The sequence below is a fragment of the Branchiostoma belcheri genome, unplaced genomic scaffold (assembly GCF_001625305.1).
Source record: "Branchiostoma belcheri isolate BF01 breed outbred unplaced genomic scaffold, Haploidv18h27 scaffold6, whole genome shotgun sequence".
Lineage (NCBI taxonomy): Eukaryota > Metazoa > Chordata > Leptocardii > Amphioxiformes > Branchiostomatidae > Branchiostoma > Branchiostoma belcheri.
This window is the reverse complement of record NW_017804242.1, coordinates 3,999,227-4,023,282: the sequence shown is the minus strand read 5'-3', so window position 1 is coordinate 4,023,282 and position 24,056 is coordinate 3,999,227. Positions and strand designations below refer to the sequence as shown.

The 24,056-nt window shown below is 38.1% G+C and overlaps 1 protein-coding gene across 5 annotated transcripts in view; it reads right to left on the bottom strand.

Annotated features, from left to right (window-relative positions):
* The window catches only part of LOC109482585 (discoidin domain-containing receptor 2-like), a 114,941-nt gene that overhangs the window by 85,249 nt on the left and 5,636 nt on the right, over positions 1-24,056 (bottom strand). For all 5 annotated transcript variants that reach the window (XM_019785354.1, XM_019785362.1, XM_019785363.1 and 2 more), the window contains exon 2: positions 10,169-10,225. The gene's annotated coding sequence lies outside the window, so the exon portion shown is untranslated. The remainder of the gene's footprint in view (positions 1-10,168; positions 10,226-24,056) is intronic.

Below are 24,056 nucleotides of genomic sequence, written 5' to 3'. Positions count from 1 at the left end.
TGGCCCCAAGGTCAGACAAAATTTCAGCGCGCACGTCAAGAGTGTTGTGAACATAAAACAGTCCCCAGGTTCCGTCATCAAGACTCTGGGCCAACACAGGGCTCGAAATACCCTTTTCTGGGACTATGGATCAAGCTAGAATTTTGGAGGGACCATTTTTAACTTCTTTATTTAGCATTTTGTAGGTGGTAACAAACAGTATAGAATACAAAAATCCATAAACACTCATGTACAAGGATGGTGCAGGTTAGGTGCAGGTTAAAACATCAGAAATACATGTACCTGGCAGACACAGCTTCCCTGCAATTTTACCTGCACTACATGTACATGTAAGTACACGGACCGGTGAAGGTTAGGTTAGGACATCAGAAATACCTGCACAGATCCAATTTTACCTGCACTAACCTGCATATACCCAGTATATGGACCAGTGCAGGTTATATCATTAGGTGCAGGTTAGGTTATATCATTAGGTGCAGGTTAGGTGCAGGTAGACATCAGAAATACCTGCACTAACCTGCATATACCCAGTACATGGACCAGTGTAAGTTACATGTATATCATTAGGTGCAGGTTAGGTGCAGGTGGACATCAGAAATACCTGAACCGCTCCAATCTTACTTGCACTAACCTGAATAATATACATTGTACCCAGTACATGGACCAGTGCAGGTTAGGTACATGTACAGGTAGACATCAGAAATACCTGCACGGCTTCAATTTCACCTACACTAACCGGAATTTGAGTATTTCCAGCCCTGTAAGCTGTCCCGATGCCACAACTGATCTGTCATCTGACGGCAGGCCTTGTTGCCCCAACAGAAGAAGTTCAGACCCGCGGGCTGCCAGCCTCATAGCAGGAATTCTAGCCTTGTTTTCTGGGCCGTGTCGTTGAGAGAAGGGCGGCAGGGATGCCTCCGAGTGGGGAGATCGGTGATTGTTTTTGACAACACGTTCTGTCCGACCTGGGAAAGGCTTAGATATAGGATATGGCTCGCCCTTGACACTATAGTCTCCTATCCAAAACCATACTGTAAATGCAGAAACTTTTGTTGTCGCTCAAGTTTTAGGGGATTCATGTTGACCTTTCAGTCTTGATCATATCAGGACCAATACAATGTCTACTGTACTATCGAATTATTTACTGCGAACGTCAAACATCCTTCTCCCTCCTACTACACAATGAAACCACTGAGAATTGCATAAATTTTACATAACAGTTATTATCTTCCATGCTTCAAGAGTTCAGGGTAGCCTGGATGCCAGACCCATAACACACTAGGCCCAATGCACACTGGACTTACTGACAATCTAGTGTGCTATGGGTCTGGCATTCAGGCTAGTCCAGGGAAGACACAACTGTGCCAGAGTAGAGAGCTACAAAATGTACAAATGATGGCAACAAAATTCCGTTTCCAAATGTAAGTTTTCCTGCCCTTTAAAGACAAGGTTTGAACCTTGAAGCTGCCAGTTTCCCATAGCAGGAATTCCTCGCCATATTTTCTTAGCTGTAATTGTTGAGAGAAGGAAGGAAAAAAAGTTCCCAGTAAAAATACGGTCCGTTTTCCTTGGCAGGAAGGTCCTGTAGACCGGTCATGCCACAGATAACAGGAAAACGGTGCTAATGACGGCAGCTCTGTTTAACCAACAGCTTCCCTCTGCCGTGCCTCACATTCTAGTCATTTCTAACAGACCAAAGTGCGGAGAGAAAAGTAGGCATCATCCGCCATCACTGAGACTAAAAACAGCTCTGTTTGCTAGTGTGTTCTAGCCAGCCTGAAATTTTTTCTATCATGATCTTACCACTAATTTTGTTTGACATAAAATCACGTCTGTCTCTGAAGTGTGGCAATTCTGGGGATATGTTTTCCTGGGAAAATTTAGAAATCTTGACTCTCTGAAATGCGACTTTCTTCATTTTGAGGGAATAATTTTGCTGGTAGCGGTAGACTAAGCTTGGTTTACTGAAATCTTTCTGTATCTTTATACACCAATTTTTGTCTGTCAAAAATAATGGAGTGGGCAAAATTTTTGCCATCATGAGCAGTAAAAGTCCGTCAAATGACAGAAAGACGGACACTAACTAATACACAAGCACAAACACCAGGTTTCCTGTCTTGCAGGTGACCAGGGAAATGGTTTTAATGAGGATAAACTCTTGTTTTTTCCTCCAATGTCACAAGGATTCTGCCTTCTGGCATCTAGTCTCATAGCTGAAATTCTGTCTGTGTTTTTTGTCACCGGCACTATTGAGAGACATGGGCAATGTGGCCCTTTAAGGGAGACTGGGGGCTGCTGTATACACACAGGTAGGTTTTCTCAACCACAAGTGGTGTCACTAATGATGTTGATGTCCTCAAACTGGTCATGTCCCCTGAGATTAAATGTTACTTCATTCAACAGTGCTAGAATACTCTGGGTCGTGACAATTTCTTGTCTTTTCTTCATCATCATGATGATCATAGCTTGTCGCTATATGCTCTACAAGCTGGTAAAATGATAGCTTTTCTTAATACCAATTAAATGATAATAATCGTTTGCTTCTAGCAAAATTTAAGAATCATATCATATCTCATTAGCGCTTAATTGGCACAGATTCATAACTTGACAGGTAGCTTAAAGAAGTTTAACATTTCTAGGATGAAGGACAAGGTCTCCTGTCCTCGACTCGAGTATAAAATACGGACCTGGATATGGAATGCAGAAGGATGTTTAGTAACAAAGTAGACGGATAGGCTGAATGAAAACATGTTTGTTTTGACAGTGAGTTGTTTATTTTACAGGTCATTGACCTTCAATAAACCAACATTCATAGCATCAACAAGTTATTAGAAAAAAAGTGAGTGGTATTCTTGCCTGGGCAGATATGACAAACTGTAGTTTCATCTGATGAGATGTTCTTTACAATTTGACTGACACACTTTAAACTTAGAGTTGTGAGGTTAAAATGAAAATTTTATTGCACGACAATTGCACATGGTTCAATGTATGGCAATGTACAACAAAAAAATGTATTGAATAAGGCCTAATGAAGAATAAAACCTAATATATCCTAATTACTCAAACAACAAGGTCTTTGATATACATGTAATGTTACAATAGAGTGGGGCTAATTACGAGTTTCTATATTTTTTCTACCGGTAATAATAAAGCATATACATGGCTATGTTTGTCAAACGGGGTCAAATCTAGTTTACCTGAAGTGTGTGTCTGAGGAACATTTCTCCAATGACTGATAGAATCTGACACAATTTTTCTTTTCAACCATGACAGGGAAAAATTGGCTGCCAGGGTGTTGAGAGAGTGTGCTGACATCGGGGTGCCCTCTGGGGCAAAACAAAGTGTTGGTAGATGAAAGATGTTTGTAACATGGTGCAGTTGTTGGCACCCTTCATAATTTTTGGCATTCTCAGAAGGACATTTTTGTTCTATACCTACAACAAAAATTCACAGTCACTTGTTCTTGTTGCTGACAAGACATTTAGTTTAAATGAAGCTGCTTCCACCTACACGTTCTAGATTGTATATATCATTGCAGTTTGATGAATTATAGCCTCAAAGTCCTGGAAGTTCCAAGCAAACAAGAGTTCAGAAATCTCATACCTCCATGAAATATTCAGTGCGGGGACACCCACCAGGAGGCCCATAATTGACATTGACCTTCATCTTCCCAAGACCTACATGTACCTGCATACCAAATATCATTACAATGCATTCAGGCCTTTATAAGTTATGCTGACCACAAATATGCAGAAATACAGACACAGACCAAAAACAATACCTTCATCTTTAATGGAGGTAATAAAGATTACAGCAGTTATTTATGATGGATTAGGACCAAGGCTGTCTCCAGGACCTGTCCCTCTGTTTGTTTATTGTTGGTTTTTTTGTTTTGGTTGTTTTTTTTTATGTGGAAGGGACAGATATTTTACCCAGTTCACTCAATAAAACTATTTCTAAAAGTGCATATTAAAATAAGGTTTCAGAGAGTTTGAGAGATGACGTACAATCCAAAATATACGGCTTTGCAAGCAACTTCAACACAGTTTTTCTGGGGGTGGACAGGTAACACTGCAGGTGTGTCATTATCATCAGCCACAGGTGTGAGCAGAGGTGGCATCACACTGATAAAAGCAGCTTTCAGCTACAATCAACCAAGCAGAGGGATAAGTCCACTTGAGACCAGTTAATACATTATTGGTACAGTCGAAAGGGCAGGGACTCTTTGAAGTTTAGATGGAAAAAGAAGAAAGGGACCAAAGTTTGCTGAGTGGGATTAGGCATGGCATATAATTATGTATAATATTAGAGTTTGCTGCTGATAGTTTTATTGTGTCATGAAAATGTTGAAGATGACTTTCATTCGTAATGACTTGCCTTACAGTAAAGAAAGAGAAGCTCTGGTAATATAGAGTAATACCACTGAGGTACAGTTCAACATAGGACAGGCTAGATTAGCCTTGCAGTATTGTTGTTTGATAATTGACATTGCCATATGCATCATACTTTGTAGGATTGTTGAGTAATAGAATTCATTCATTCATTCATTCATTCATTCATTCATTCATTCATTCATTCATTCATTCATTCATTCATTCATTCATTCATTCATTCATTCATTCATTCATTCATTCATTCATTCATTCATTCATTCAAGCAAGAAGAATGTTTGAATTTTGACCAGATATGATAGCAATAACTGTCTATAGTTTATGTTACATGTAAAATAGACTAGACAGTGAGTATGTGTCCTCTAAAATTAAATTAGCTATCAAATGTTGATCATTTCACCACAAGTTCAGACACAATATTTTAGACTTTTGCCAGCAATGCTATGAATTCATCAGAAACAGATATTCAACATACATACTTCATGAAAATTTATGAAATGCAATTTCCCCCCCACTCTCCATAATTGCCTCAAAATGAATGCAAAATTTGCATACACATCATCTGTATTCCACATATTTTTCATACCCCATGGATTTTACAAATGTGTGATGACCGTGCGAGGATACAAATATCTCAAACGTCACTGGCTGTCCAGCCAAATTGCAATAATTGTCCGTAGGGGGACTGGGGCATGTGATATTGGACTGGGAGTGGACACACAATAGATATCATATTTGCAGACCCATGTTCCAACACAGCAGGGCATGACCTCTCTCGACCTTACACACTCATAATCACCCATAAATTTCATACCATATTAGTGCAAACTGCCCTCTGTATGCAGTACTGTAAATGCTTTTACCTTAATTTGCAGTAGTTTTATTTCACAGTAAAAAGGAAATTAAAGGTTTTCTCAGTGTTTGAACTTCACAGTTGAAAACAATTCTGTAGTACAGTACAACTATAAAATGATGTCTGCACAGTATTATGATTTTGCAAAAACTGCAAAAATAAAACCACCATGAAAGCTTTTAGAGTTACGTAGTGGAAACCAGCTTCTGTACATTCTGCTAGTACTGTGTTACAGGCACACAAAGTGACTAAAACTTACTCAAAAGCATTATATTTACAGTAACATTTGGTTTTTTGTTGTTTGCACTATTCTGAAATCCTACATTTGGAGGATATTCTACTGGGACTGGGAGTACCATTTGGGGAATGCTATGTCTATTTTTCCTGTTAAAAGCTCAATTTGAATGCTTTATATTTTGTACAAATTCTTGAATAAACATCAAGCAAACCCATGAGAGCACATAGTAGAATTCGTACACCTGCATGCATTGCTACAAGTGATGCTCAATTATTTCCTAACATATACAGTTTTCCCCATAGAACAAAAACACCACTGGAAAAACCCTAGAGCTCTTTGTGTCCATCCTTCAATGTCAATGTGAAAAAAATTCTGGATTGTTGCCAATAAAGAACTTCCGAAACCAACCCCCTACAGGCTGCCCAAATCCCAGTCTCAAAATTTGAAAAGTAAACTCTGGCTGAGGATTACAATAACTACAAACCCCTTGTGGAACTACAAACCTCTGGTGGTTTGAGTTTTCAACCATGAGTATGCTGTGTAAGTACACAGAGCTACATGAAAGGTTACAATAACAGCTTAGCACACTCAGATACATTGTACTATACAAAGTGCCTGCAAAGGCTTTGAGTTGCAAGATCATTAGATTGCCAGGTTTTAACATTAAAAATCTTCTTCCTGTACATTTCAAAATATACCTGTCAGATTTTTACAGAGATGTGACGTTTCAAAAGCTGACAGCAAAAACAATTGGATCATACAGCGCAAAAACATTGAAATCGCTGTATAAAAACTATAATTGAAACATGGATTTTCATTTATTTTTAGGCATCATACATTTTGATTTACCAGTACTACAGTAGCAAAAGTGACAGACCATATAATTTAAAGTGAAAACTCTACTTTGAACATTTGTTTTGCATACATAACTCAGGTAAAATGGGATGAATACTGTTTTGGATTTGTGTAGTGCATGGTTGGTTCTCCCGGACTAGATCTAACCCATTTGAAGCATGTATCTGCTCAAACGTGGGACCTCCGGCTTTACATCCTATCTGAGAGGACGTCCCTAACTAAAGCTAGGTAGTCATTTTCACCAGAGTCAAGTGATGAAGTAGGTATAAAATTCCCAAAGGCACAACATAGGGGCAGACCAGAGATTCAAACACAGAACCTTTTCATTCTGAAGGCCAACAACCCTTACCAGAGGACCACCTTGCCACTTTGAACTTACTGAGTCCAATTAGGTAATTACCAAAAGTTCTGCAGCACGAAATCGATAATAATCCACAAGGCAGGTGAAGCCAAAGCACTTTTAACAGTCCACCAGCCAAGTTGAACATTGATTTTATGATATCAGTGACGTCTTTACGGCGGGACCTTGACACCGTGTGGCAGTTCAAGGTGCCAAGTGATCAGTCTCATATCCACTATACATGATCTTCAATGTGCCAAATGGACTGGATACAAGGCTTGAAGCAATATGTATTGATTTTTTTGTTCAGTACATAATGGATGGAATTGTGACTCATGGCTTAAGGCAGACTAGGACTATAAATCTTGCCATATTACTGTACGGTCACATTTATTGTAGGCTGTCCTACCATTTTGACATCCATCCAAGCATCCATCCAAGGCAGATTTTTTTTAACTTGTGTGACACATGCAAGACTGTCCCAAGACTGTCCCAAGACTGTCTCAAGACTGTCTCAAGACTGTCCCAAGACTCCCAAGACTGTCTCAAGTCAAGACTGTCCCAAGAATGTCCCGAGACTGTCTCAAGACTGTTCCACATAAAACAGACATGAGGGTTCAAAAATACAACTGACAAAAAGTTTGTTCCTTTCTCGGTTGTAACAGTGAGGTTCAAGCACCAGTCCAATGGGTACGAACCTTTTGCCAAGTGGTTAGCGTGGTTCGTTTGTAAGCTGACTGCCATTGTCCCTGGAGCCAGGGTTTCACAACCACATATAGGTCGAGTCCTAAACAACTGCTTGGCTTTATGATATAGTTACTTTGGCATGACTCAAGATGAACAACCGGACCAAGATTCTGAGGAGTATTTTCTGCAAGGAACCAAGGAAATGTGTTAGCCTTGCCTTGGAACACGCCATCCTGATTGATCCTTCTGTCTGTAATTGTTTCCTCATCACAAACTGCCTCAGACATCAAGTCTAGCAGGGAGACCAGGATCGATGGAGACTGTCCGGCAAATCCATTTACCGTGATTAGGCCAGCTACAGGCGGGGTAATCAGGTAATGGACCGGTCCGAGTTGACAACATCACTACACTAGTCTGTTCATCACTATTCCTATTATGTTAGAGGTGGCAGTACATAATGTCTCACTCACGATTAGTAATGTACAAGAAATACATCCAGGGTTAGAAACCATCTTTCACATCTAGGTGCAAGCTAAAGCTAATGTACCTATTTAAAATAAAAGTTAGTAGTCTGTTCATCATTCTCCCTATCATGTTAGGAGTGGCAGTACATATTGTCTCGCTCACGATTACTAATGTACAAGATATACATCCAGGGTTAGAAGGCATCTTTCACATCTAGGTGCAAGCCAAGGCTAATTACCTATTTAAAGTAAATGTTAGTAGTAAAGCTGTCATCTTTTATTATAATTATATATTACTTTATTTTAATGGCAGCAACATGGCGGTGTTCACAGAACTATATGTTCAGCAGGTGCAGAAAAAAGAAAGTCAGTGAGTATGAATTATTTTAAATAGTTACTGTAATGATAAGTTTGCGGTATAGAAGTGACCACAAAAACCGCGAACATAAAAAAGTACCATGAAAAATCAGGAATTACAGTACTACTACTTGAGGTGTAGCAATTGATACTTTTTTCACTGGCTGGTTGTGCAATGTGCTGCCTTAGCATTTTTACTGTGTCATCCATACTGATATCAAAAAGTGTGCTAACTTATCTTTGACGGTTTTCTTCCACACATAGCAAAAACAAAGTGACTGTGTTGAATTGTCACAGTGCCAAAACGTTATCTATATGACATAGCCATATGATCATCATTGTGACGCACTCCGGAAGTTCATAGCAAAAATTGACACAACAGATATGAGCTGTACAGGAAATTCTGGAGGCAATCTAATCATATCCCGGCAATGATAGTGCTGCGTTGGCAGCAGAATGGATTTTAAATGTGTTATGCAGAAATATGTTTTTGCTGAGATCAGAACTATTAATCGGAATGGGGAAGTAGCACATTCCCAGAACATGGTAATTCTATTTGTATGGCAGATATCAACATTTGAGTTAAATAACAGGAAGTCTTGGTCTCAATTGTTACAGAAAGTTCTCCAACATTTGCAGATGATTCACTTTGAATTCAAAAAAACAAGGGTGGCCATTTTTTTGTCATGAAATACCAAGAATAAATTGTCGTAATTTCTTGACTAAAATAATTCTCGCCATCCCCCCTTTCTAAAATGAACCAGGTTACATTTTAGACCAACTTTCTATGCCAATTATTTTTCAAACAATAACATCATTTCATCACTAATACTGTATTGGTTTTTATTTATCCATTTTCTTGTTACTTATGGCTCAGTGTTTTCAAATATTTTTGTGGAATGTTCACTATTTTTTATAGTGAAAGAAATAATATAAAGAATGATTTTGAAAAAGAAATTACAAAAAAACAAGACCATTTTGCTCTACAACCCTACATCCTAACAATCAGTAAATTGATGAGAGATTCATTTGCCCTTGTCAGTCAACAATCACACAGGTCACTATTGCTACAACATCAGCTGACCTCCCTTCTCTTTGTTCGTGACCTCTGCCAGACAGTGGTGACAATCCTGCCCCACCCCGTGCATCAATGATGGACTGACCCGCAGGTCAAAGGGTAATGAACTGGGGTGGCTAATTATAGCTTCCCACACCACACCAGATGCTCGGTGCCCTGACCCATAAATCCTGGGGTGACCACGTCCTGTACACTTGACATTTGTTACTGGTGGATCCATTCACTTCTACGTGAGGTTTTGTCTTTCCCAGACTCGGTTTTCTGTGCTTCCCATGGCTGCTTGTCTGTTTGGATTTCATACTTGCCCATAGGGCAGAGCTTAGAAAAGTTTACACAAGAACATCTCTCTACTAGTGAATAACATTTTACATTTGTTACAGTATAATAGTCACTTTAAGTTTAACGTGAGGTTGCCTTTCCCAGCCCAACTTTCTGTGCTTTCATACTTCTCCAGGACTCCAAACACTAATCTCTACAACTTACAAGTAGATACCTAGAATTGGCTTACATGACATGCATGTGTTTTCCTATGAATATGAACCACCCATATGAATTTATTACTGTAAATGCAGAAACTTTCACAGTGGTTTTATTTGCAGTGGCATCTTACTATGAAAAATCATAGCAGCATGAATATTTTTTTTCAGTTCTAATGACTGTACTACAAGTAACGTGAAAACCTCCTTTTCACTCATACCGTGAAATAAAAGCACTGCAACGATAAATGCATTGTACAGTACCAAAAAAACAGGGTCTCAAATGGTACGTAACAATCATACAATTACAAATATCTCCATAAAAAACATGTTGAAACTGCTTTAAAATTTGTAATAGTCATTATTTCTAATGAAGTACCAATTGGGATATACTGAAAATATCATACTAAAGAGATATCAAAGTAGTACCTTTACGAAGTCTTCTCTCTTCAGTATATTCTTCTGTCAGTACTTCAATGAAGGATCCTGGAAGAAAAAACAAGAAAACAGGTTAATTTGTAAAAACATTACAGAAAACATGTGGAATGAGGGGAGCTGGTTTGTTTCCAGCCCTGTCCTTGGTGCTGAACTTACTTCCAATCAAAATTAATGTACTGATTATTTCAATACCAAAGGTTGAATCTGAGTCTAGATATTAGACATTCTGACAGCGTGCTCTTACATTGCATGGAACTGCCGATTAATATGGAGGAAGACTTAAAATTCCAGATTGTAATCAACACACAAAAGTATAGACTTAAGCATAAACATCCGTGCACAGATTGTGACACATACATTTACCAAACAACATCATCCCTCAACATTGTCAGTTCATCATATCAACATACATATATACAAAATACAATCACGTATACAAAAAAACATACATGGTATTATAGAAAGACAAAACATTATAAGTGTAATACCCATACGGTAGCAGCAAACCTAAAGAATTGAGCCAGAAAACAGCTTTAAGACCTTTGCTTTAAAAAAATAATCAATAGAATAGAAGCAATACCGGATGATATACAGATTTCACCTGAGCCCTTTTCTATAGTGACCAGAATAACCAATTTCAAATCAAAGCTTCCACTAATTAGATATTGATAGTATAGCCGTACTGTAACTGTTTAAATAGATTGAAGTAGAAAATAGCAAATTAGATGTAAAGCCCATAACAAACAGAGGGCATACAAGATAAAATTTTCATTAATTTTCAATAACATTTTCCAAAGCCCTCCTCTATTTATTTGACCAAAACAACGAATTTCAAAGCTGACCGACTGATTGTATACTAATTGTATACAGTATGCATTACTGTACCCAGATCAAAAGCAAAAAAAAAAAAGCATGCTTTAACAAATATCAGTTAAGAAGCAATGCTGGATAACATAGTATATTACACCTGAGCATTTACTACTCAAGTAACCAGAACAATAAAAGCTCTAATTATATAATTACTAATTGTATGGTATCACTGCACCCTATTCTAAAGGGTGAAAAAGAGACGAGAAAATACCCAAGCTTTAACCACGAAATACCAGTCTAGAAAAAATACACAATAACATACATTTTCTATCTGACTCTTATTAGTACTGTACTCTATTTCCAATGTGACTAGAACAATAAAAGTACCTGATAGTTCACACTCACTATACCCAGCTCTAAAGCATGTGGTACAAAACAGCAAAAGACCGGCTTGAACAAATACCGAAGTAGAAACAATACACTGTGACCTACAGCCATCCACCTGATCCCCCTTCTAGTCTTTATGTGACCAGAACAATAAAAACCTCCCACTAAAAGCTGAACTAATCTGTATATGTGCAACGATGTTCCCCATTTGTCACCTTAACAACCAGTGATAAATATCCGTCTCATGTCACTCCAGGGGTAACATGGCGTGAAATTTGCCCCTGACAGAGGAGAGTTTGATTGAAGTCACTAAATTCAACTGGGTGGTAATGTCGCTCTGGAAATTGTAGATAACACAATCTGTGGTCCAGGTCTTTGAATGATGCTGTAAAATTATGACATTAGCACCTTTAATACTCAACGACATTGGAAATAGACTAAACTAGCTATATGAGGTGAAATTTGCCTCTGACAGAGGAGAGTTTGATTGGAGTCACTAAATTCAACTCGGTGGTAATGTAGCTCTGGAAATTGTAGATAACACAATCTGTGGTCCAGGTCTTTAGATGATGCTGTAAAATTATGACATTAGCACCTTTAATACACAATGACATTGGAAATAGACTAAACTAGCTATATGAGGTGAAATTTGCCTCTGACAGAGGAGTATTTCATTGGAGTCAGTAAATTCAGCTCGGTGGTAATGTAGCTCTGGAAATTGTAGATAACACAATCTGTGGTCCAGGTCTTTAGATGATGCTGTAAAATTATGACATTAGCATCTTTAATACTCAGCCACATCGGAAATAGACTAAACTAGCTACATAAACAACTTTCTTTTTCATTCGTTCTAGACTGCTTATAATGCAAAATGCAGAATTTTTTGCAGCGGCTATGTTTTCGCGGTGACCTTACCCACCGCAAATGCATGACTACTGTATTACAGAACTGCTTCAAGAAATTTAGAACACTGAAAATATCCCCTTTTCCCTCCTACCATAAAATATAACCACAGTGACTGCAGAATTAAATGTATTTTACAGTATTCATTTTACAGTATTTCACAGTATTTGAATTTTTTTTTTTCTTGGATTTAGAAAAAAATAGTGCTGCTTAAATTTGAATATCAACATAACAACAGAGTCTGATGGGGAAGTCTGTACTCATGAAGTCAGAGTTTCTGGGAGTGAACAAGGCAGATGCAAGTTTCTACCCCAGCCTTCTGTTTTTATGGAGTCTGCTGCTTACTACATACTTGTACGTCCTCTTTCTACATTAGGGCTCGAAATTCATTTTTGGGAATAGGTGCACTGGTGCACCCAACCTAAAAAATTGGGTGCACAAAAAATATTTCAGGTGCGGCATATAAGATAAAATAAGTAGAATGTCAGCAAAAACTATAATTATGTTTCACTTCAAGTAAAGTATTATAACAATGATTGTATTATTTTTTCTGACACTTAGATGTTACAAATATGCTGTAACTACAATACAATTAAAATCTTAACATATGTTAAACCTGAGAGAATATTTGGGTGCACTGGTGCACCCACAAAAAAAAGGTGCACAGCTCCAAATTTGGATGCACATGCACCCAGTATTTCGAGGCCTGTACATAAAAATTTCAGAGAACCAACAAAATAAATTGGTGTGGCCTTAAACACACTGTAGTACAGAAAGGAAAATTCTTCAAACCTTCACTGATTTCCCATGATGGTCATATTTATCAAAGCTATAGAGAATACAGGGGCTTCTCTACAAAATTAAACACAGATATGGCCGCTCATCCCCTGACATCTTCCATCATGCTCTCTACTTGCTACAAATTTATTGATCCCAAATTGGCATACAGAAGCAGCCATCATATAAATTCTGAATAATAATTTTTTTTTAGTAAGAACAGTTCATTGCCATACAGCACAAGTGAATTTTCATGAGGTCATAAACAAATTTCATTGGTTCTCAGATTTTTGTTGGAAATCAACGAAACAGCAGGCAAAAAAAACTGGCCAAGGCATCCTATGATAGCCTGAAATGCTACAGATATAGAAGCCACAAAGTCAACATATACTAGGCTGGTTTATCATTCAAAAAATGCATTCAAACTTTTAATGGAAAAAGTGGGAGAACTCAGAAGATAATGGCTTTCTGCAACTGTTTTTTTTTCTGTTTTGCAAACCAGAAAAAATGAGTCAGGCAATTTATGAACCAAGAAACTGAATTTGCAAGGCCTTGCCTGCAGAAAAAAAATTGTATCACCAAATTTGACTGGAATGACAAAAACTGTCTCGTAAATACACCAAATAGCCAAGCTTCCAAATTACGACTGATCGCTATACATCATATCTGATATACCAGAAATCACGCACATATAAATTTTGATTTCATGCCAGACCTTTGTCTGGGTGACCTCCTGCAGTAGTAACTATTGATTGCAGACATAGATCAATCTGTAGTGACTAATAACTGGTAACATTTGATGCCTGGTATCTTGATGAAGCATCAGAAAAACTTCAGTCTGTGTTTCCAGTTATGTTTTGAAAAAAATATGGTCATTGGGTATAGGAACCATCTTTTTTTTCCTTCTTTTTCTTATATAATTTCAGATTTAGGCTGAACTATTATATAAATCCAACACACACAGTTTAACAATTATGTAAAAATGAAATGCATCAGGGCCAGGGCTGTATCCAGGATCTGTAACAAAAAAAGGTGGAAACAAAACATTTTTATCCTAGGCTTAAAAACAGTAGGGCCTATCATGCCAAAATCCTCATCCAAACTTCTAGTTTTCTACTACAGTAATCATTCAAACAGGGATGTCCTAAGGGCTGATCAATCATTTGTTTCGACGAGGGAAATACAAATCAGGTAGGTTTGGATCAAAATTTGGCCAACCATATTACTCATTGCTGATCAAAAATAAATGTTCTGCACTACTGAGACAACCTATCTTTCAATGATTTGGTCGACTAACCATCTTCCACTGGCCCTGACAAATGCTTTTTCTCAGTCGCGAAAAGCTACCAATGGTGCTACATTGTGTACTAGTTCTAGGAACATTTTTTCAACACTTTTCAATTTATTGATGAACTTAATTATAGTTTTACCTTTTGACTCTACATGCGCTGTAAAATTGATTAAATGCATTATAATTTTGTGGTGGTTTTATTTTGCAGTAGGACTAGGAGGAAAATGATTTTTTTTCGTGATATTCTAAATTCGCAGTTGAAACACTTCTGTAGTCCAGTAGTCATACAGTGTACAAGGAAGGCATATTCCTGGTGTCATGACTTCGCACTGGAGGTGCGAAAATGGCAAATATTAAACCACCACTATACTCTCTCTGCAACAAACTTGAAATGTAACTTCTGTGGCTAGCATAAAAGAAAGCCGGGGCAGCTGTCTGGTATTATGACACCATATGTTCTAAGGCTATAAAATCATAAACATTATAGACAACTTACAAAATCCATTTTCAACATTTATGACCAAAACTCTACTCAGAATTTTATTATGGCTGCTTTTAATTCAACCCGATGGCAGAAAGTTGACCCAGAGCTGGAGCAATCCTTGGTAACTGTTTATTAATGACTTCTGGCCAGGCTGTGGGATCTAATCTCCTGTTTATGGGTGTCCGGGGATCGGTTGTGGTTGCTGTGGAATAACTGATGAGATTTAAATCATTGCAATGATACGGTGAGTTATGAAATATTTATCGTATATGATTAGCTACTGGTATGACATGTCATTTGACAGAAAAGAACAAAATGTACGTATACCACAGAACCCTGGAGATGTAAAAGATTGTAAGTTGTTAGGAGGTCAGTGACCTTTAACAGAGTATTGGAATCAGTTGTCATGTTGTGTCGATACATTTGCAAGTGTAACTTTTACTGCATTGGTATGTAGTTGGGCATGTTGTCTGCTAGTATGGGCAAGATTATGGAAATTGTTTTGCTTTTTAACACCATTTTATTTATTTAGCAGTTTTATAGGTCATTTCTGAAAACACCCCTATCTTTTTTTCTCATACAAAAAGTATTGCTATGCATGTTTTACAGTAACCTGAATCTATTGTCACGTCTCTTTGTCATCATGCAAGAGAGGAAAAGTTGGTTGCCAGTGAGCCAAGTTAGCTCTTGACATTGACTGGCTTCTGTATACATCATCTAAAACAACAAACTTTGCTTGAAAATTTTGATTTGCTGAAAACTTGGTAGATGAAAGCCCTGTACATAGTACCCCTATCCCTAGGACAGGATGTTAAATGGGGGTCCCGTGTTTGGGAGAGCCACACCCCACGCACGTTAAAGAACCCACCACACTTATCAAAAAAAGTAGGGGACCTTCACCGGTGTGAGTGGTTCAAACCTTACAGTCTGGTCTCGGGGTTGACATCTTTGAAGAGGTGATACTCACCTGTTATGTCAATCCTTCCACAAATGTGGTAAATCATCATAAAATACCTTAGCGGTAAGAAGAGTGAAGCTAACAATAAAGATAATGCATCTTCTACTTTCCTACACTACTCAATGGCATTAGATTTTGCCTCTGTCACCTTATATACATGTAAGTTATAGGAATGTTGCACAGAGGTAGAATTTCTTGATTCCAATTTGCTGATCAAGCTGTCTATAGTTATAGAGATGGCTGTAACGTTCAACGTCCATATCTGCAGAAAGTAAAACGGTTTTAAGCAAAATGTGGGAGGACAAGGCAATCAAGAAGCGAAGTCCCTCAACGTGAGAAAGAGCAAGTTCAAAGCTGCTCATCCAAAATTGCACATAAACATCATAATTACAGAGTGTCAGTCCTTCAGGCACTACGGTCAAGTTCAGATTTCACAGACCATCCATCCTGTCAGAACCCATGTGGTCCTGCACACCAAGTTCAGCCTTGCAAACAGATGGCTGCGACGTTTGGAGAAAAACACTGACACGACCTTACAGTCTGACCCGACCCTGAAGCTACAACACCTCAGTAGGATGTCAGGTTCCTCTGGGCAACACCAATTTCATGTGTTGTTTCTCAGATTCGCCCTGTCCATTTTTTTCTGATTTGGAAAAAGGCAAAAAGATTTTAGGTTCTGAATTAACTCCAAAATATAATGCTCAAGGAAAGACATATTTCGGCCCCAATGGTTGAAGAAAGTCCTTTTCTTCCTAGTTGTTAAAGTTTTTCATTGTTGCAATGCAACTTCATTTCATTAAAAGTTCAAAATATATTGTTTTAATAATTATAAACTTGCCTGGCATGTAGACTTTACGGCTCATATCGTAACATTTCTGGCCTTCAAGGGGTGCCTTGGCCTGTTTTTTTGTTTATTGTTTTAATTTGCCCTGTCGCTTCATAGTTTTTCTGGAAAAATCCAAGAAACAACAAATTAAATTGGTATGGCCCTAGCAGTGCATGTCACACAGTGTGAATTCATTTGTATTCAGGGGCCACCGACTTGTAACTGGAGCGGAGACATTCGCTCGTGAGCTAGCATACGGAATGGAAGGGCCGTACTCAAAGAGAACACGTGAAATATCGCTGTCAAGCTCAACTGGCAATGTTAAAGGGGTGACCCAGTAACTACGGGGGTCTGGGGTAGAATTTAACATGTTTCCACACTGCTTGACTTCTGTCAATCCCAAACAATTTTTGCTGGAAAGCTGATCATGATCCCAAATGCATTTTCAGTATGTTCTAAGCATTAACAATTTCATAATAGATATTTTTAGATCCTATGGGTTTTCAACTGACAAGATAAAGGAATAGGGTCAAAATATAAACTGAGTACTAATTCAAATGCATTTGGAAAAGTTCTTGTCTCAGTACAGATTAAGAATTTGACACACAGTTTAGGAGTAAAAATTAAAAGTTTCAGCTACCTTAGCTACAGATAGAAAAGAATGCATTAAAGCTGATGCTCTTTTGTATGGAAAAATGGCAACTGACCAAGTCTCAAACAGACACAATAGACCCGAGATAAATATGGACTTCCAGAGAACCCAGGCTAAGACTTGTACTTGCTCAGAATATTAAAAAAAATACAAGAACAATATAAAATGGCAAATATTCAGAATTTCTTTCTACATGTATCTTTCTATCAGTGGGCATTCTTTATATGTTGTCCTACTTATGATAGAGAGTTAAAACACTGATACAGTCTGTTACCACTTACTAAAGACAAAGTTCAACATGTCTACACTCAGATCTATGTTTTCCACATACTGGTATCATGTCCAGCTTCTACAATGTATATCTGCCAACATACATGTACATGTATATAGGTCAATATTTTTGTACTTCAGTCCAAAAGCGAGACCAAATCATCCATACATGCAGATAATGTTACACTCATACTGTTATCAATAATATTTGTAGTCATAAAATATAGGAGAGATTATCTTTGAACTACTGTATTGCTGTTTGATACATACAAAATGTAGCTGTTGCCAAATATGTATGATTGTACCCTGTACAATTGTTGAGAAATTCATTCATTCATTCATGTATACTATGATGTACATGTCGTATATTTGAACCTGAAGGAATGACAGGGAAATCCTAAACACATGACCTTCACCTCAATCAAAACTCAACTTCACTGAAAACTACAAACAAACACTGATCATAACAAACTTCAAGTTAGTAGAAACAAGCCTTTACCGATAGTCTAAACCATGTACCACACTTCTGATCATACTAATCTGTTGTCAAACATACCTTCATATGGGAAAGCCTGCTCCAGAAAGGGTCTATTCTGGTAGGAACTGTGTGTTTGTGAGGTCACGTATTGGGAGATCAATATGTAGTGCGTGTACATACCCACATTCCTCCAGCTGGTCACAGATCTACCCAGGCAGCTGGCTGGGTGATGTTTGGGTACAGGCCAGATCTAGATTTAGGGACAGTCCAGGATTTGCCATCAATGGGTTTGGTGGAGGGGGAGAACCATTTATCTATGCTGGTTGGGTATAACTTGTCCCAAATATTAATAACTACAATTATTCAACAGTTACAGGAATGTAGAGACAGATAAACTATGTTGATTTGGATTTTCTTTTTCCCACATACTGTGCGTTTAGAATGAAAAGGACAAATTTGAACAGACAGTGGTTGTTGGTGAGAGGTCTGCATTGATGCAGCCATTAGGCCATACTAATCTAATTATATGGATGACATCCTCTGGGCAACCCAAACATGATGCCAGCAAGCATGCGAAAGAAAGTTGCCTTCATTCTGAAATCTACGTGGTCAGGAACCGATGACTGAACACAGTGCACAGTAAACCAAACAACAAATTTTTAATTTTGTTCTTTTCATATCTTCTTAAACTTCGGAAGACTTGGTGCAAGCAAGTAGCATTTCGAGCCTTGCTTCCCTTCCTCTGACATATTCGGGGGCCCGCAAGCCCTTTTCCGTAGAGCGTAATCGGCCATTTTGATTCTACGTAGAGCGTAGACAGACCGCTCTAATATTTTTGCGTAGAGCGTATTCAACGTTTTAATTCTACGTAATGCGTTATAGCCACTTGGAATTTATCGTAAAGCGTAATCGAGAGGTTTCCGAATTCAGCGTAGAGCGCTGTCGGGACCCCCCCTTGCAGGCCCTCATATTCTGATCTCTTTCTTTTGACCTATTGCATCCTTCGAGTACCTCCAAGGTAACTGTATGATCGAAAACTTTGTGTGTGAAAACAGATGAAAATTGATGCATACGCGGATATGCCATCCCTATAATCGAGTCAGTACGGCCTAACAAGTCTTGATTAACATTAATGGCCAGCCCTAAAAATTCATGAAGCCTGGCTCTCCAGACCCTTCCCTTTCCTTTGGGATTTGCAATTAAACCTCTGATGGCTTCTTCAAGTAAATTGTAAAGCAGATGGAAGATGGCATCAATATTTCTTATAACAGATTTAACCTTGGAAAAACGTAACTGAGTTAAGGTGGTATGGAAGGGTGGCTGAGGACTTTGGGGACATCCTAAAAATACTACTTAGGATTACCTATGGTCATTGATTTTTTTTGTGTAAGTACCTTAGTGCAAGATGATAATTTATGCAAATTTTGATGACGTAATCATGACGTCGTCTCGAGTTATGAGCCACGCCCCCTTTTTAGAAAAATCAATTTTTCTGGCCAGCGCTTTGGTTTTTATTCACCATATTTTGTTGAAAGGCACACACTAGTAATAGGAACAAACGTATGCGAGCATTTTTTAATATCTCAAAGTGTTGATTTTTTATGAATTTTTTTTCGTAAATGTCAACAGTGCCACGCGCCAGCACCCCTCCCCAACATATAAAGCGGCGCAGTGTGTCGGCCTCGCATACGATTTTAGTTTATAAGCTTATCTTTCAAAAAATACCACCTTTTTGTCCCTTTCCATGAACATTTTTTCCACAGTTTCATTCTTAAAATGCTGTATATGTCGTAGGGGTTACATAATGTCCATTTTGAAGCCCGAAAGTGCCGAAATCGCCAATTTTTTGTCGCCATTCCAAGGGCGCCCATCCCTCCCACCGAAAAATGGGTCATTGACCTTTCAGCACGCTGTATTTAGCTTACTGCGGCGCTATTTGGAAAAACAGGCCGGGGATATGTCCAGTAAAAAGAACAGCCAAACGAACGCTAAGATTTCGCGGGAGTAGGGGTCACGTGACTCACCCAAAATGGCGGATGGCGTGTCTTGTTTGCGAGCGGAGAAGCTGTGCGCTTTGCGGCAGCATTTGGGCCGGTAGACGATCTTTTAAACGGCCGTATCCTACGTAGATTTGCAGATGGAGGTTTATGGACTATTCTGAGACCTTATTGGAGAAAATCTGCCGGGGTATTCTGGAGTTACGGACTTGTTTTTTAGGCCTACCCCCAGAGGAGATTGACGATCAGCAAGATCACAGCACTGAAAAGTTATCGCGCGATACCGGAGTAGATAGCCCTGGAAAAAAGCTTGCCCGGACGTGGTATGAGATTATGAGCGTATATAATTTTGTTGATTATGTGAATTTACGTTGCACGTTGTCCTAGACTTGTGGAAATAATTTTCACGCACGACGTTCTATGTTCTATCTGAAAAGTACGGACTATCTCTGTAAATCTGTTGGAACTGATTTTTTTGTAAGCGGCTACTATTTGCTGTATGCTGTAAATCGTAAAAGATTATTGTTAGCAGTTACCGTAAGATTATGTTAACATTCTGCTGAAGTTTGTAAGTATCGTATTTTTTAATAAAAACGTAGATTTTATAAAAATGACTAGTAGTTCTTATCATGTCTGTTCACTAGAACGTAACGTTAACGTTTAGTAGTTACAAACGTGTTGCAGTCGATACAAACTCAGAATAATAAGACAGTGCACAGGTAGAGACGCGTTTTTATTCGGTAGAAAATTATGAGTTGTCTGTAAAAATCATGAAAGAACACAAAGGATAACGCGGCATAATGACGGCCGAGTATGAACTACCAAGCGCGGCTCTTTATCAAAGTTTATGCATGCAGTGACCCGGTCCGCCAGGCCGCTCATAACTAAACCAAGATCTAACTTGTGGCTCAAAGCAGACAGCTTCGTTTCTTTTGGCAGTCGAATGTTTTTATATAGGAAGTTGTCAGATTATTTCTGGCGTTTTTGGTGATTTGTGTGGCTGCATATCTCTGGTTGTGTGTTGCAACTTGACAACATTTTGCCGATACGAAGTGTGATAAACAATGGAAACGGCTTGTGTTTTCAGAAAATTATTATTCTTTGCATTTGGCAGGTTTTTACCCAAAACGTTTTGCAAACAACTGACATCAAACGCTCAGTAAAACTCTCTTTTCCAGTGTCTTTTCCCTTCCCAAAAATTATGAAAGTGAAGCTCTCAGTTTACGTAATGACCAGCGAGCCTGATTGGTCGAGCAGCGGAGTAGCTTTTAAAAATAATGTGCACACCCCCACTGGGGCCTGGCTGGAGCGTGAGAAAAATGCACAATTTGGCGGTCAATTTGGCGGCCAAAATGTGGCCATAGTGACAAGACGAAAGAAAATTATAAAAATAGACCCAAAAGACTACCATATCAGATAGAGTTCGTAGTATTTCTAAATATGCCTCAGCTATCCTTCTGGACCACCTTAAGGTAGACCATTACAGTCACTTAGTATTTACAAAGGATAGATTTCACGGCAATAAAGCAGTATAATTATTCATTGAATTATCATAAATATAGCTCATTACTCGGAGGAAAGATGGAGGTTCAGAATTTATCATGCAGAAAAATCAGCTTCTGAGTTGTCCCTTGGAACTAATCAATCTTACTGTCAGTAGTGGTTAATTACTCTTCTCTACCTTATTTCTTCATCAATCTTTAAACTTCAAAAGCCAAAAGAACAGCTTTTTGTCAGATCTTAGGGAAAGGCATAGAAATTTGCTTCTGAAAATGCATAAAAATGTTTCAGAAGGTTTAAATTTTGATTTGAAATTCAGAAATTTTTGCTAGGGTCAGTCAGTCAAAGAATTAACACTGTCAACATTTTTCCACAATAAGCTTGGGCTCTAAAGTTTTGTACTTGCCAGGCCTCCAAAATATTGTATTACAGAACACTTTCAATGACTGAATATAATATACATTGTAGTCTAGAGAAAGCAATCATTGGGTGCCCTGGGTATGAGTCACATGACAGGTGACAAACTACCTTGGGAATGAGAACATTACAAATCCTTCTGCATCCAATTGATCAGGTATAGATATGAACCCCACCAGGAAGTCATCTATCAACCTTAACTCATCCTCCAGGACACATCTCATCCCACAAAAGATCACATAAAATACTGATCACTATCATATGAAAACGCTTTATGTACTGAGGCTGCATCACAATGTGTATACAGAGAAATTGGTACCAAGAAATTGTCGTATATTGTGATAATGATATATATAAGACAGCAGAAGTTGAACTGCAAATATAATATCTGCCAAGTGATATCGATATTCAGTAAATGAATAATAAGCAGTAAAATGAAGATATGTTCCTCTGAGATGTAAAGATTTTTAAGAGGTATGGAAATTAATTGATCAATAATACAAACCCTGGCAATTTCTCAGTAAAAGATATTGCAAAAGAATCAAAATTCAATACAAACACAGCAGATTTCTAAAATGATATTGGAAAACAACTAAAATTCAATATCTAATACAAATGTTAGCAGATTTCTAAAAAGATATTGGAAAAATCTAAAAGTGAATACAGACACTGGTAAATTTTTATATATTGGAAAAAAAATTTTATAAATATTTGCTGGAAGACACTGGAAAAACTAGATCAGATATTGGAAAAACTAAAATAATACTAGAAAGGTAACATTTGCATTTTTATCAAATGCATGTTTACCTTCGCATATGTCATCTGCTCTGTTAATTTTTGCTCAAACACATTCATATATGGTCAGACAGGAGTATAAATCCCTCTTGCTATAGAATTGCAACATGATGCAACCCAACACTAGTTACATGGTGACAGATGTCTGGTTCAGGTCATTGACCTTACTTGTTTGGGGAAGAAGAGGAAGAAAAAACAGAGCAAAAACATAACAAACTGACACCAGGACACGGTGCATCATGATTTATGATCATCTGTATGCAGACTCACATCGGAACCGAGACAATTAACCACTAATAACATCCGGCTTGGATTTAAGGACAGGAGTAAATATTTGAGATGTGATAAGAAATACTTATTAGTGGATTTATGACCTAATAAATGTAATTAATGATGCCGTCTCACACCTGCACGCATGAGAATGCATAGAATTTAGAAAAACAGACTGTGTTCATATTGTGCATCATCAATCTCAACCATCCAAACAGAGCTAGGACTGTCCTTTGTTTGTTTGTTTGTTTCGAATACCTATTGGAGGTAAATCTCCTTTAGGCATAACAATATTTTAGACAGTAAGTACAAGCTGCGTAAGACTAGACTGTAAGGATTGAACCACTCACACCTACTAGTAGAAAGACCCTACCTTCAAGAAGTTTCACTCAAAACTTAAACACGGGACTTACAGGTTTACGTCCCATCCGAGAGGATGTCCCAAACCAAAGCTAGGTACTCTTTTTTACCAAGTAAGGGAGGATATACTAGTGTTAAGTGCACAAAGGCACAACATTGCGACCTTCAACTGTAAGGGATTTGAATCTAGAACCTTCCGATTTTATTTAAACAACCCTAACCCCAATACCACCTTAATTGCGACCATCTTAACTTTATATAAAAACAAAACCTATCCTTCAATAGAGTCTATTTTCGCACATCAGTACATTTCAAATCAATGTCTAAGTCTAAACATTCAAGATATTAGCATCTGACAGTGAAAATATCAGTGCAGAATCTATATCTTATGAATAACATCTTACCTGATGTAGGCTGTTATCCAAACAACTGCAAAAGCTTCCGAAAACTGCTTGTGTCTTGGTGTTACTCCAGACTAACATTACGTTTCCTTTTCCGGACTTCTTCTCTTTATATCTTTGAGCTCTTGCCACCTACATACTAACAAACAAACCCATGACATCAAACCTCTATTTCTGTACAGCCTTACTCAGTGAAAGTTTGCACGCTGACGAACAGTCTGGTAACTTTCCTTTTCGTCAGGGACTGTCTAAAGTAGCTATTGAGTCAGGCAAAAAGGACTTGCGAATGGAAAAATTGTTCGG